The 13678-nt window shown below is 35.6% G+C and overlaps 1 pseudogene; it reads left to right on the top strand.

Annotated features, from left to right (window-relative positions):
* Positions 1-13678, top strand: part of LOC120352865 — a 53548-nt pseudogene that overhangs the window by 16744 nt on the left and 23126 nt on the right.

Here is a 13678-nt window from a genome sequence, read left to right as displayed (position 1 = left end):
CGATATCTGATCTCCCAATTAACGGAATGACTTGAAATTTGGAACTTAAGGTCCTTACACTATGAGGATCCGACACGAACAATTTCCATCAAATGCAATTCAAGATGGCGGCTAAATGTTAGCCTATAAAATAACAGGGTTTTTCGCGATTTTCTCGAAATGGCTCCAACGATTTTAATCAAATTTATACCTAAAATAGTCATTGATAAGCTCGATCAACTGCCACAAGTCCATATCTGTAAAAAATTCAGGAGCTCCGCCCCATCTATGCAAAGTTTGATTATAGATTCCCAATTATCAGGCTTCAGATACAATTTAAACAAAAAATTTCAAGTGAAAAAGATTGAGCATAAAAATCTCTACAATTAATATCCAGCAACATTTTCACCTAAAATTGAAAATAAGCTTGAAATTTGAGAAAATGTGATATTATTCAATTGCAAACTGTTGGCAACTGTTGATTTTATTAATCATTCACAATGAAGAGATAGCAGACCTCGTGTGTCTCCAGCGTTATTATTTATTTATTATATTTCCAACGGTATACACCAATTTCAAAAGAATACAATAGTAAGAAGATAGCCAAAAATAACAAGACAAATATAAATATGAGATACATAACATAAAGTCAAATAAATAACTTATTGTCCTGTCACCAGCTGGCTTGGATCTTTGAATAGTAGATTTGAGATGCGCGGGAACTCCAGCGTCAGGTGAACAATTTTCATAACGGCAGGAAAGTTGTGTGAGTGCGCCACACCAGATTTTTTAGCACTGAAGTTGATTGGTTTTTCCAAAGACCTTAAAGAGATATAGACCCTCAATGCCTATGCCTTCCCAATTATAGCTCTTACTTGAAATTGAAGGCCGCCATTGGGGTATTTTAGCACGAGATATTATATCTATATATTTGTAATACTATAGATTACAAAGGCATGGTATGTAATAATCTTATAGGTTGCCCCCTCAATGGCCAATTTCAATTCCAAGTACGACACTAGCGCTGCATGTGAGTCTATGCATCTTTAAGGTCTTTGGGTTTTTCGATGTATTTGTTGATTATTTAACCAGTTGGATTAAAATATAGTGTACTGTTTTTAGCTCTGACTTGTTTGTTCTCTGTTTAGCAGCAGCACAGACGCTGACAGCCGCTGGAGGGGCTGGCAAAGGAGGGGCCCCTACCCCTTCATTACCCCCACCACCGTCATTCAAGCAATGCATCCAATTGGCTGCCTGTTCGGCTGATCAGGTGTTGCCGATGAATCCAGACTTGCCGGCCGATATATTCACGTCTTGTCTCACCACGCCCATCAAAATTGCGCTCAGATGGTAAGTGGTCGAAAAGATTCAAAGATTTAGTGTTGTCCATGTTATAATGGTAGTGTTGTTTAGAGCCTGTTCACATGACAGCGATTTACTCTCGGTTGTCGCGCGGTTGACAAACCGAACGGTGCCAGGTATAGGGAAACACATGGTGCCGTACACATGCAACGCTCGGTTTGAGCAGTCGCCGGCGAATCGCGGCGGTTGTAGTCTCCAGTCCAACCGCTCGGTTGTCGCTCGGTTGCCGGGCGGTTCGATATACTAGAGCAGGCATGAGAGCGTACACATGTCTTCAGTCAACCGAGCGGTTTCGAGCAGAGCAGTTCACATAGTGCACATTCTATTACAATTTCAGTTCAATTAAAATTTATTCTATTACAATTTTTAGTTCAGTTAGTTACTAAGTTCAGTGTAAGTTAGTTTGTAGGGGAAACATTACTAGTAATATAAAAACATATTGACATTTAAAAGTTTAAACTCAATCTCCCCATTAAAACATAATTGAACATAATCTCTATGTTATCTAGGTACATATGAGCTATTATTGGTCATTTTTAGTAAATCGAATAGCTTTCTCAAAAATGGATATTTTCAGAAACCTTTTGTTTTATTCAATCAACAATCCATGAAGAATAAATTTATCTTCCAAATCTCATGGATTTATCTCTTACCGTATTTGAAATTTTTTGTTCCAAAAATTTAAAGTTTAAGCGCTCATATCTCAAAAAGTAATGATCGGAAAAAAATGTTTTTCTGAGAAAACTTTTCCATTTTAATAGCTTGATGGTTTCAAATCGAAAAACTTTGAAAAATATCACCAGTAGAAAGTTTAATTTCAGCCTTTGCATATTCTTAACTGAGCGCCAAACCGCTCATGAATTGCTGTCATGTGTACGAGCTGGCAAGCCGAGCGATTTGCCAATCGAGCGACAACCGAGCGTAAATCGCTGTCATGTGAACAGGCTCTTAGCAATGATATTTCTATCCTTGTCTATCATTCAACAAATCTGATAGTGCTATCTCTTTCCCGCTTTGCTCTGTTGCCAGAACATCTTTTAACAATGTAGATTAATAACTATTTAACAAATATTTTATCTTCATTATGAAATGATTGAAAAATATAATTTCATGCTTAATAAAATGTAATTTATCATTTTAAACAAGAATAAACAGTTGATATTACATCAATAAACCTGTATCAGCTACAGTCTATAGAAGGCATTGATAAGACAGAGGATCGGCAACGTTTTTTCTCCTATCTTTCTTCTCAGCCATTATAACGTGGACAACACTATAGTTGTTATGATCCTGTATTACTATAGTATTAATAAATTATGATCCTGTACAGATGACGTGTATTCAATTATTTAGAATCACACTACTTTCAGAAAAGTATCATATTCTCTCTTTATTCATTTTATACAATAAGTACATCATCTAAAATACAATAAGGATCACAGGCTTAAGTCAAAAACTGTTTCAATTCTATTTTATACAACACTCCAAATGTAGCTAGGTTATGTGTCACTTTCACATTTTATCAAATTACACACTCGAATCATTCATAGAATAATTTATGTAACATTGTATAAAGAATGGAACTGCTGTGTAAAATAGTCTTCAGATCGTGTTCGTGGAAAAATCGAAAATTCGAGTGACAAAGTTTTGTTCATGTCGTTTTTCTGAGCAGGTAAACTAATTCTAGATCGCAGTGTGTCCAGTGTACAGAGAATAACATTTTTCGGATAATTAGTAACAGAGTTCAGTCATTCAAAAGTGTACAAGTACCAGTTTTCTAGGTTAAATTGAACGATTTAAAGAAAGATACACTCGCACGTTGAAGTAAGGAAGATGGACTTTGATCAACTTGCATCAAACTTCAAAAACTAAATTTACCGCGCAGGCAATACAGGGAAATAATAGGATAAAGCAACAATAATAATAGTCAAAAGCAGAGTACGAAGTTGGAAGAAGAAGAAAAAGAATCTGAACACCTGAACTGCCTGTCGGCTTCTTATCTACCGTGACCTAGGCTACAGAATTCTCTGATAAGTTCCATTCATCACCACAGCAACGATAAATCAGATTCTCCTTATAGGTGTCAGTATTGTAATCTTTGTTCGTTCATTCCATATCGTTTGTCAGTGTTTGTCATTTTCATTGTATTGTAGCTGTGAAATTAAATCAACCACACAATGAATAATATTGAGGAAAAAATAGACCAAATATTAGGGAAATTGAAGAAACTTGATGAGTTGGACAATAAAGTCGACACATTGAATAGTAACTTTCAAAAGGAATTAAATGAGATTAAAAAGGAAATTAACCACATGAAACAGAAAAATTTGAAAAATGTCATGCTTAACGAAGAAAAAGACAGAAAATTCAACTTGTTGCTTTTTGGAGTAAAAAATAAGGAATTTTTTGCTATGAATCAAGAAGTGATAAGAATTTTGCAATATGTGGTCCCTGATTTTAATGGAAATTATATTAGAGAATTATGGAGAACAAACAAAAATAAGGGAGGATCGCCTGTAATTGTAAAGTTGAATTCGATGGTAGTGAAAAACAATATATTGAGAGCAAAGAGAAAACTGCAAGAATCAGAAGAGCTCAAAAATGTTCAGATAAAGGAGGATTTCTCTCGTGAGAGCAGGGTAATCAGGAAGCAATTATTCCCGCACCTTGTAAAATTGAAAGCACAAGGTAGAAGAGTAACCATGATAGGGGAGAAGTTAAAGGTGGATGGGACGCTTCTATCCCTGGAAGAATTGGACAGACAAGAGTCTAACTCCGGAAAACGAGCGAGAAGTGAAGAGGCATCACCACGGCCACAAGGAGAAAGGAAAAATTCTCAGGATCGCCAGTCTAAAAAGAAGGGAAGGAAATTCAGTGGGAATAACAGCCTGGAGAGATTCCTCACAAAAATGATGAAAAAAGCAAAGAGGAGGACCGTCTGAGCGAGCAATCACATGCAAATCACGACGGTAGTTCAAGATTAGATCAAACAGGCAGTCAGAATGAATAGGAAAAAATGGAAACTAGGCCGCCAACCAACAACACGGACAGGAAAATGGATTGTGATTCGGATGAAATTAGAAGCAGTTTTTCCCCAGGACGGTTGGTCACCGTGGGGAAGTACGACCAAAACCCCCCAGGATTAATTATAGGAACTCTAAATGTTCGCACTCTAAGAACAGAAGAAAGACTTTGTGAATTGGAAGAAGCACTAGGAGAAACAAGTATAGATGTTCTAGGAGTATCTGAAGTGAGAAGGAACTATGAAAAAATCTTACAAAGAAAGAGTGGATATATTTTCTACCATTTTGGAGAAACTCAAGGCCAAAAAGGAGTTGGATTTATAATCAAAGAAAAATTAAAATCAAGAATAATTGAATTTAAAGGCATAACAGAAAGACTCGCTGTTCTAAGAATAAGAATAGGTTGTTCTAAGATATTAAGCTTATATCAAGTTTACTCTCCGACTGCAGAAGCTGAGGAGGAAGAGCGTGAGGCGTTCTACGAGCAATTGTCAACAGCAATCAGACATGAAAAAAATAACTGGAAAAATGCAAAAATAATTCTAGGAGATTTCAACGCTCAGGTCGGTCTGCAGGAAGACAACGAAGCAAATGTAGTAGGCAAATATGGTTATGGCAGAAGGAATGGAGCAGGACAGTTGTTGGTCGATTTCTGTTTTCAGCAGGGCTTGAAGATAATCAATTCTTTTTTCAAAAAAAGAGCTGGGAAAAAGTGGACGTGGATTTCGCCCAATCAACAGACTAAGAACGAAATAGATTATGTGCTGACCGCTCAAAGAGGAATTATTAAGCGTTTTGAAGTGACAGGAAGAATTAATTTTGCAACTGATCACAGATTGATAATAATTGAGCTTTCACCAGATTGGTCAACAAGAAGACCTAGAATAGAGTGGAACAGGACTATGAGCAGAACACCAGTGATTAATAACAATGGTTTAAGAGAGCTGGAGCAAAAAATACAATTGATAAATTTCACTCATCACCAAACTAGTTTACAAGACAGTTATAATATATTGGAAAGTGCTATAAAAACACTTTTGAGGTTTCACAAGGTAGCAGCTTGGGTAAATTATCACAAAGCACAAAAGAAATAATAAAAGCTTGTGAGGATATGAAGCATAAAAAACATAAAAATGCAAGAGAAAAGTTGGAATATAATTTATTATGCAAATTAGCAAGGTGCCATATTCGCAACGATTTACAGCAATATGAAAATAATATATAAACCAATTCTAGAAACTGAAGGCTCTACAAGGAAAAATCAAGAAAAAAACTTTCAAATGGTGTGGAATGGAATACGGGTTTGAAGACAAAAGAGGCTGTATCGATAGGAAGAGAGAAGGCATCATTGAGAAAGCATCTTGTATTATGAGGAGTTATTCAAAGTTGAATGGTATAGATACATATACTACGGTCACAGCTGCACAACAAGAATTACCCGATTTCCATGAACAAAGAATTGTCTGATTTATAAAGGGATTGAAAATAATAAGATGGCTGGAATGGATAATATTTCTAATGAGATGATAAAAGCTATCTCGGCAAACATTTTGAGAGCGCTTGTTGATTGTTTCAATAAAATACTTAAAGAGCAACTGGTTCCATACCAGTGGAATTAGCAGATTTCAAAAAGGTGACATTTATAACATAAATAACTATCGCCCAATAAGTATTACATCATGCATTGGAAAGTTATTTATGAAAGCCATGTCAAATCGTATTCAGCCAATCCTTATAATTCATCAACCAAATGAGCAAGCTGGTTTCAGAAGAGGATTCTCAACAGTTGATAATTTACATATAATAAACCAATTGATCGAAAAGTGTTCTGAATATCGAATTAAGATTTATATGGCCTTTATAGATTATAAGAAAGCTTTTGACAGTTTGAATCATGGCTTTTTGTTCAAGTCTCTTCGTGAGCAGGGAGTGCCTGAAGTCTATTTGAACATTCTCAAGAATTATTATGAGAGTAGTGCTGCGAGAATTCGTCTTGAGAGAGCAGGAAGGTATTTCAAATTGAGTAGAGGAGTCAAGCAGGGCGATCCCTTATCACCGATTTTCTTCAATTCAGCTCTCCAGGAGGTGTTCAAACAGCTGGAATGGGAAAGAAGAGGTATCTCAATAAGAGGGGAGCACCTGAGCCACCTGAGATTTGCTGATGACGTGGTGTTGATAGGAAAGTCACTACAGGAACTGAAAAATATGATATTAGAGCTGGCAGAGGCAAGTAAGAAAGCTGGGCTTGAAATCAATCCTAAAAAACCAACCTCATGACAAAGCGACCCAGGAATAATTGAGCTGGATGGAGGGCTTTAAATTGGACGCAGGAAGTAGTCTATCTTGGTCAGTGTTTCTCATTCGATAAAAGAGGAGGAAAGAGCTCAAACGAAGACGAACAGCTGCCTGGAACAAGTTCTAGTCGCTCAAATGCATCATGAAAATAAAGAAGTCAGCTTATCATCCAAAACCAAGTTCTTAGATCGTGTGTGTTCCCCACTCTTACGTACGGCGCACAAACCTGGCCTGTAGAGCTAGCACTATAGACTCTATTCGTAAAACCCAACTGGCTATGGAAAGAAGCATTCTGAACATTCACCGTATGCAAAGAATTCGCACTTCAACCATCAAGAGCAAAATCAAGTTGGAAGACGTCATTGTAACTATAAGAAGATTGAAGTGGAAATGGGCAGGACACGTTTCGCGACTACAGACGGAAGATGGACGAAGAAAGTGACTGAATGGGAGCCATCGTGGAGGAAGAGGAACGTCGGCAGGCCAAGAGTGAGATTAAGGATGACATCGTCGGAATAGCAGGAGTCAACTGGATGGAAGCAGCCAGAGATCGACAGAGATGGATCAACCTGGGGGAGGCCTACGCTCGGTGACGGGCTTAGTTTCCAAAACAAAGCATAAAAAAGACTATTGATTGTTTTAAATGAAATTGATTTCAAAAGTATTTTGAAGTACTTCAGTAATGTAACTTATGTGTGTTTTGGACAAAAATAAAGGCTTTATTTATTATTATTATTATTATTATTATTATTATAAAGAATGTCCCGAAAATATTCAACTTCCTGTATTTTTGTGAAGGTGAAGTTGTGGTACAAAGAGGTCCACGTTAAGCTGCGTTTACATCAAAGTTATTAACAAAATGATAATAACTTAATCCTTATAGATTCTATTAGATTGAACGGAACTTGACAAGCACATATGTTCATCATGTGTATGATAAGTTATGTTCAATCTTACTTACTTCAAGGTCTATAAATATAGGTCATGACACAGTCCCGTGATGCATTGCAAAATCGCCATTTTATGGGGTTCTAGTTCACCAATTTTCAAATTTATCAGCTGTTATCATTAATGATTGAACATCATGATGTGTTATTTTGTTATATTGTTCAAGGAATATTGCTTGGCTTTAAATTGTAAAATAAATTCTTCCCACAGAATAATAATATTTAGATTCCAACTAGGAACTGAATATTGTTGATTTTAAGATTGGGAATTTCAAACTTTTTTTGAGGTTTGCCTTTTGTCCCAATGCCTTATGAATCATAACAAGTTACAAGAAAAAGACACTACAATTTGAAATAATTGAAAAATACAAACAGTTTCAATAAACATTGGCAACTAAAATCGAACAACAGAAACAACAATATCATGTTACTTTGTTGACATTCTTCATCTGATTCGGGGGCGCATTACTATCCCCGTTTAGATAGCAATACGTCACAAAACCAAACAAGATCAGTCATAAAATAACCAATCAATTTCAACATGAAATTACTCAAGAAAGAAAAAACCCGTTGAACCCAAATTTCGTCGATAGTAACCCATATAACCCATTTCATAATAATTTTGAATCCCCACTTTTTATTGACATTCTCGAATGAACCTTTGTTTCACTACACTGCACTTTCGTTGGTTTGTACGTTGCTTTATCGTCGGGGTTACAGTACCTTGTTTTTGGCGGTGAGCTTTTACCGGTTGAATTTGGCTTGACGGCGACGTCCTCTTACGTCCCTAGACCTGTCGTCTGAACGGGTGTCTTGAAGCGGTTTTACATAAAGTTGCGGAACCAAAGGGGTGGTAGTACAAGAAGTTGGTTTGGGGACACACATGAACCGCTGTAAATAAATGTATTACAGCATTAATTTCTAACTCTTCCTACAATTCATCAAAAGCTAAAACAGGAGTTTATTCTGTTATTTAATTTAGATTTTATCTTGACGTTCTGATTTCATTCTCAAAATTTAACAGATTTAAAACAAATTTACTTGCCAGAGTGTCATTAATCTACAATGCAACTTTATGAAAACACTCGTAATAAATTAATATAATGCTTTTAGAAAAATGAATACTTCATTAATTATGATGTTAACTTATATGATATTTTTCGTTTGGTTTGCGAAATCAAATATAATTTTTCATATAGTAGCTCGGCTAGTATTGTTGGAAACTTGTGCGCTAGCCAACATTTATTTTATTTATTATTTATGAACTTTAGGACGCAATCCAAGTGTAAATAACGGGCATTCGCCCAAAACTGCTCAGAACCTTAATTAAAAATGAACATTCCAGAGTTTATGATTTGATTTACCTACAAATACAAGTCCAAAAACTAGTATCAACTGAAATTATGAATTTATCACCTAATAAAACAAGACACTTTATAACACAATAAAAGAAAAAAATATTGAAAATTTCACTTTAAGGAAAGATAATGTTTGCCTTATAAGATTCACCTTTAATTAAATAAAATTAGTAGACACATAGAAAATAATTTAAATTGTATTAAAATTTGAACATTCATTAATATTAATTTCCTGGAGAAGAAAAACTTTCTTCTTCATCTATTAAGATTTCTATCATAAAAAATTTACTAAATCATTCAAAAGCCTTAATGACATAAGAAAACAGAGTCTGAAAAATATAAATTAAAAAATGTCATAAACTCAATATGAACAATTCTTAAAAGTTTCATTCCAATTTAAAGGCTATCTTCCTGACTTTCAGCAATACTCTACGATAATATATCTCCAGAAACAATAACTCAAATGTAACGTAACTGAAAACTTTCTATACTTCTGTAGAAAAAAATTTATAAGTATCTTCCATCACTAATAAAATCAAAAGGATTATTCTCAATCAATATTATTAACTTGAAAAATAACAGGCTTAATTAATTCAATACTCTTATGGAAGTTTCAATCAATTAAATTATATTTTAACCTTATTTTACGTACCTTAGCGGTTATTTGAAGAAACAATTATTCGTACATGATGAAGAAACACAATTAAACCTTTCAGGACATGGCACTACTAGTAAATTTAAACATTAATAAAAATAAAACTAGCTCCTACATTAACTACTGAAATAAACTTATAAACCTGCCCAAAAAGGGGGAAACATAGTGACTACATCTTTACTCTCGTAGTGCTCCTAGCAAAGTGTCCTCCGAACGTAATCTGGTCTCTCGACTGGGGAATCCCCACTACTGTATTTAGAAACAGGTCTCCTATTGGGCGAATGGAATCAATTTGACCAATCGTCGCGTGGCTTCTACAGCCTTTGGACCAAATAGTAACTGCAAAATCGGTAGTTTGTTATAATTTCAATGCTTGCTGTTTTCCAACTTATCGCATTTTATGTCGCGACAAGAAGGCTAAGTTTTAGAGATAATTCCATAATCTACATTCCTCGACGACTCGGAGCCACAATTTTTAAATATCTATCATGGGAAACTCGAAGTCATGGCCGTTCATAATAGAGAGAGAAAATAATTTATTTCGCTAACTCACTTACAATAATGGCTCTAGTCTATTGCGTATTAAATTTACTATTATAACTTGGGAAAAGGCCTGAATTAAAGACAGTGCCCGGCACACTCCCCTTCCTTCCGGTGTGAAACACGCAAAAAGAAATCTAATCAGGATATGTTACCATAGAGGCATTCTGTATGATTTGGAGAGTCGAATTTCTGGATTGATAGTAGGATCCAATTTGAAGCGGGCCCTCTTCAAAAGAAATCTCTTTAATCATTCCGAAATTCAGCAAAATGTATAACTAATTGAGATTTGTGGCAAGAGTCTTTAAAACTGTGGCAAGAGTCAGGACAAAACAATATGGACGTGTCCACCTTTTAAGTAGGTACTAAAGACGGACCGAGTATAATAATCTTGAATACTTCAATCACTTTATTGAGTCCCTGGTTATTTTCTTGGCAAACTCTAACAAGGGAAAACGTTTAAAAGACATCATAGTTTTAATTGGTTCTATGTTACTCTGCTGTTGTAAAATATGAAGTACGTTTGATCATAATAGTAAAGGATGAAACTTTTTCACTCAGCTGAATGTATTGAAATCTAACTATCATTACTATAGAGTTGAGAGTGCAATATATTTTTAACAATATAAAGCAATTCAGTAGGCAATACTATTCTACATAGACTACGATTCAAAGATAATAATGGTTGAAACTGCAACGCTAGCGAGTCATCGGAGAGCAATGACACACGCTTGATGTACATTCCGTAGCTATGAAACTTTTCTATCCATTATTGTATTCCAGCAGGAAATCTCTATCACTGAATTATATTAAGTGAACTAAAACGGAATCAGTTGAACTGAATAAACCTATGATAAGATTATAATTGTATTAATCACGGAAGGTAAACTAATAAAGAATAGGGATATCAACAAAATAATATGAAATATAAAGCGAATAGAATATAAAATATGAGGCCTTAGACATTATTCTTATTATTTTATGAATTGGAATATATATTATCTATATGTACTAACTCCTAACTATGTGAATGTATAATTCTTAACTATGAATGGATGAGTATTAAGCTATTGAAAATGGGTATAGTATAGAATATTATGATAAATCGTCTTATGCTAAATAACTTATTATTATTATTATTATTAGAGACATCATTTACATACATAGTATTATGACTGTTGATGACTTCAAAAATTGATCATCACCCGATTTACCAAACAATCAATTATCTACTACCGTGGAAAACTGTACAATCATTTACCACGAGTATGCAGCCGATCATGAAATAAAATTAAACCTAATTCACCTACCTAAATATATTTAATATTACGAAGTTAATAACATAATTTAATGACTAATCTAGTTGCGCAAGTTATTTACATTCCGGAATTTCTTCTATATACATTATATTGTCACGTAACAAAATCTTTGACTAAACCCTTCATGAACCCGTAATGAATCCTTCTAACAAATACGGTAAATATCCTTTTATCATAACTCGTTTTTCTCTTTTCTCCTTCTCATTCATTAGGAATCATCTCGTTGAGTGTATAGAGACAAGGCTATAGAGTGGCGCCATACTCACAAAAACCTATCCAATTATAACTCACGACAAAAAATCTTGCCTTCAATAGACTGATCTGTATCCTTTTTTCAACATAACTCAAGTAGTCATCTTTCAAATTGCTGTTTATGGTGGTTTCAACCGTTGAACATTTTTATTTGAGAGACATGAGCTTTTTGTACAAAATTTTGGGTGGCGGGGTCGTGTAACGATACGGTAACCGGAGAAAACCAGTCCTTAATAACGAACGGTCCCTTCCACCTGTAACTGAGTTTGCTAGAAATCTTATTAACGGCGCTGGATTGTACATGTGCTTGTAATAATACCAAATCACCCGTTTTGAAAGGTACATCGACACGACGCCGATCATATCTCTCCTTCACTCTCGTATGTGCTCGAAGTAGATTATTTCGAGCCTTCCTCCAAATCTGAACTGTTCCCGAATTTAGTCGTTCGGGGAAAATCTCATCCAACTTCCATGCATTAAGCAATGGGTGATTGGGACTATACCTAAACATAAGTGAAAAAGGGGTACACCCTGTGCTATCATGTGAAGCCAGGTTGAAGGCCAATGGCAGCCAGCTTAGGCAGTCATGCCATCTGGTTTGCGATTCTGCGTGAAAAGCAATCAGAGCGCTTTTCAAGTTTCGGTTCACGCGTTCAGCTACATTGGGGCAGGGGTAATAAGGGGGCGTTGTGATATGTTGGATTCCTAATTGGAAACAAAAATTTCTAAACAACGTCGAAGTGAAGATGGTCGCATTATCTGTCACCAGTCTTCTAGGCACAGAAAAATTAACAAAGATTGATTTCAGTGCTCTAATTACGGCTGCAGTATTTCCTTTTCTAAGTGGTATTAACCAACAAAACTTAGTAAACGAATCAACGCAAGATAGAATCTGAGTATATCCCTCAGTAGTTTTGACTAACGGGCCTACTAAATCACAATAGAAACGAGCTAATGGTTCATTGTCAACTCTAGAAGCAAGAAAACCATAATTTTGTTTAGTGGAAGGTTTGCTACGTCCACAAATATCACATGACTTTACAAGTTGGGCAATATCCTTTCTAAGTCCGGGCCAATAAAAATGTTCTAGAATCTTATGTGTGGTCTTTGCAAGGCCCAAGTGTCCACCAATGGAGGTCTCATGATAATACTTGAATACAAGGGGGATGAGAATTCTAGGAACTACTATCTTCAGCTGATCGCTAGTCCTAACTTCAGTAACTAGAACACCTTTCCGTAAACTGTACGGGAATTGTTCTTCATTCCTATCAATCTTTTCGAGAATATCTTTACAAAAGGGGTCATTGTCTTGATGAACTCTAATATCGGTGAAGACTAGAGGGAAATCAGACAACTTCAACGAATTCACCATACTAAACAGAGGTTCGATTTCAAATTTTGAACTTTCTGGAGTTTCTTCGGTACTAATTTCATCCTGATACATTCTTGAAAGGCAATCGGCCACTACATTTAATCGCCCGGGTATGTGGGTGACTTCGAATTGGTAGGTTAACAATTTCAAAATCCATCTGCCAATTCTTCCCGTATTTTTGGGGTTATTGAGCATCCAAGTTAGAGCAGAATTATCAGTCAATAATTTAAATTTGGAATGTTGAAGGTACAATCTAAATTTTTCCATCCCGTAAATCGCCGCTAGACATTCAAGCTCGTAGGTTGAATATTTGCACTCCTGTTGACTCAGTTTCTTTGAGGCATAAGCAATAGGGTGAAAAATACCGTCAAATTCCTGAGAAAGTACAGCAGATATGGCCGTTGAAGAGGCATCCGTTTGGAGAACAAATTGCTTAGAGAAATCGGCCGTCTTCAAAATAGGAGGACAAGATATGGCCTTTTTCAACCCTTGAAAGGCTTGCTCATGAGTTTCATCCCAAATAAATTTACAATTTTTTTTTCGAAGATCATTGAGCGGTGCGGCGATCTCAGCGTA

This window comes from Nilaparvata lugens, chromosome 8 (genome assembly GCF_014356525.2).
Source record: "Nilaparvata lugens isolate BPH chromosome 8, ASM1435652v1, whole genome shotgun sequence".
NCBI classification, from domain to species: Eukaryota; Metazoa; Arthropoda; class Insecta; order Hemiptera; family Delphacidae; genus Nilaparvata; species Nilaparvata lugens.
This window is presented reverse-complemented; position numbering and strand designations above follow the sequence as displayed.